We start from the raw sequence: 2,977 nt of genomic DNA, 5'->3' as shown, positions 1-2,977 counted from the left end.
CCAAAAAAAAAATTACTACGACCCCCCCCCCCCCCCCCCAGATTATATATAGAGTTGGATGAGGATGGTTGAGTTTTTTCATCATTTTTCATCAATCTAACTGATTGATAAGGTTGGCTAGTGTTTTTTCTTTTTTGTAGTTTAAAAAAATGTAGCGCAGATGGACACAAACTCTTCATGAGTTTACTGTCTGGTTAACAGTTCTGGCTAATAAATTATTAGAAACAGCAGTGAAACACATTAAGTCTCCTAGCAGTAAAGTAAACAGTAAATTAAAAAGTATAGCATTTCCCTCTCTGTTATTAGTATTTTTCATATACCACTGGCATTCAGTATATACACTTTAATATAATTTCAAAAAGTCTTTGAATATTTAATATATATTTAATTCCATGAACTTTGCAACACGTTAGTGAATTAAGCGGTTAGATCATCTAAAGTGTGTACTGTATGTAAAATTAGTTTCAGCTGGTCAAAAGGGCTTGATTTTGATGATTACCGAGTACATTGTTACTGTGTACTTCTTTTTTATTCATGTTTTTATCAAATTCTTCGTGCTTGCTCTGCCTTGTCTTAAAAGAGGATATTCTGATGTTTCTTAATGTTATCAATCTTAAATTGATTTCACAATTGCATCACTGTGACACTCATAATGTCTAAAAAACATCAAGGTTAGTTCTCCTTAAAGCATGATCTGTGCTTGTCTACTTTCTATCATGGAGTTGTCTATACTGCACAAATTAATAATAAGAACCCACTAAGATGTCATTGCTGCATTTAGTTTGTTTTCCATTGCAAAGATCCTCTTTTTGCATTTTTTCTGCTGTGAATTTTTGTAAAGCAGTCGTTTGCATTATTCTGACAAGACACCTGGGAGCGAGTAGCACACAATAAAGAATCAGCAACTCTGTTCACATAATTCTGCATAATAAGGGAAACATTGCTTACAGCAAGTCTGAAGCCTTACAGTGATTGTTTTGAAATTCACTGTTGAAGGCAGTAAATTTGTACAGAAGTCGTGTTTTGATGACTGTAGTGACAGTGCTTTAGTGTATCAAAAAAATATTTTGAAAGTCAATGACTAATTTGCATGCATTTAGGTATTAGAACATAAACCAATTTCAGTACACAGGTATGTACTGAAGTATGTGTCTTGAGTATTTTAAACTCGTTTTGCTGTATTAAGCCCTTGATTAAACAGGCCGTTGCACGGATTCAACAAGTCAAAGAGTCTGAGATACGTGACTTATTTTGACATTGTATGAGTTTGTTCTGTATGAGCATATGGTATTAATTGTGGTATTACATTTCAGGTCTTAAAATGTCTATACATTTGATTTGGAAAAAAAAACTGTAGATACCCTGTAACATACAGCTAGAGTTCTACACAAATGTTCAATGCCTTGTTATAATATTCCTGACCTATCGCACATTTCCAGACAAGTTCAGCTCTGAATGTTCTGTGATCCGCTCCAGACAGTCCTGCGATCAGCCGTGAATAATCATCTCTCTCAGGCGCTGGTGGAGATAATGACTCACGTCTCTTGAGAGAAAATAACAGTTGTAACCTCTCTGTACATCATCCACCTCGTTCATCACCCCATCCCTGCAGCTCCGTCTCTCTAACAGCCCCTCCAGTTTAAATGCTGTGAAAATGTCAGTAGTCCCTGCTGAAATACTTGATGCTTTTTCTGCCTCTTGGGATTAGTTGTTATGTCTATGTTTTAATCACTTTTAGAATTGGCTTACAGACGGTCAGAACTATTGCGTCTCCCTGAGGTACTATGTTCTGAAATATGTTTAACAGAAAAGCACAGAGCACCATTCTCACACAATTCTGGGTCAACAGACAAAACATTTGTATATATATTCGGCGCAGGGATCATGATCCCCATTTAGAATTTATGCACTGGTACTAGTAACATTGAAAGGAAATTACTCTTGTGTCTTGGTGTGTTAGTAATGGCTAAGGCAGCTGTACACTTTAAAGGTTGATCTTTAATAATTTAGTCATAGCTTGCTTTTTGTTGTGTTGCTATAGGATGTACAAGAACTGCACACATGACAAATAAATAAATTAGTGCGTGTTTTTTATAACACCAGTAAATTACACTTATCTTATTTGACAGCTCGGTGGAATGCTTGATTCTGATTGGCCGTTTGCAGCATTTAGGGGTCAGATATTAATGAATAATTATTGCAGTCAAGGACAGCACTGTATAACTGCAGAAAACAGATCCTATATTGCTATATACACTACAATCCAAAAGTCTAGGGTCGGTACGATTTTGAAAAGTCTTTTAAACTCATACTGATTATAAAAATACAGAGCAGTATTGTGAAATGTTATTACCATTTAAAATGGCTGTTTTCTACTGGAATATTTTTTTAAAAATTGGATTTATTCCTGTGATAGCAAGGTTGAATTTTTAGTATCATTACTCCAATCTTCATTGTCACATGATCTTTCTGAAATCATTCAAATATGCTGATTTGGTGCTCAAGAAATATTTCTTATTATCAAAGTTTAAAATAGTGTTTTTTTTTAGGATTCTTAAATCCACATTTGGTAAAAAAAAACAGCATTTATTTGAAATGGAACATTTTTGTAACAAGTCTTTAATGTCATATCAATTTAGTGCATTCTTACTGAATAAAAGTATTAATTGGAAAAATATTGACTGCAAACTTTTTAGCAATAGTGTAGCTGTGCTCATGTTCTGTCTTTCCACAGTCTTTATAATTATGCTAATAATTCTAATATACTTCATTATTATCTCAGTTCATTTAAATAGTATCATAATTCAAAATAAGTTTCATAATAAATAGTCATCATCATAAAATAAGCACCACTCAGGCTGATTGTTATTCAAAGCTGAGATTTTGTTTACTGTCTGGACATTCAGCAATCATTCAGCAATCCACCCCCCCCCCCCCCCCCCCCCCCCCCCCACACAAAAAAACAATCTTACTCTCT

At 34.4% G+C, this 2,977-nt stretch overlaps 1 protein-coding gene across 1 annotated transcript in view; it reads left to right on the top strand.

Annotated features, from left to right (window-relative positions):
* Positions 1-2,977, top strand: part of mnd1 (meiotic nuclear divisions 1 homolog (S. cerevisiae)) — a 13,416-nt gene that overhangs the window by 3,927 nt on the left and 6,512 nt on the right. The window lies entirely within an intron of this gene.

Source organism: Sinocyclocheilus grahami, unplaced genomic scaffold (genome assembly GCF_001515645.1).
Source record: "Sinocyclocheilus grahami isolate Dianchi unplaced genomic scaffold, SAMN03320097.WGS_v1.1 scaffold288.1, whole genome shotgun sequence".
Taxonomy (NCBI): Eukaryota; Metazoa; Chordata; class Actinopteri; order Cypriniformes; family Cyprinidae; genus Sinocyclocheilus; species Sinocyclocheilus grahami.
The sequence above is the reverse complement of the archived record's forward strand: the minus strand, read 5'-3'. Positions and strand labels throughout refer to the sequence as shown.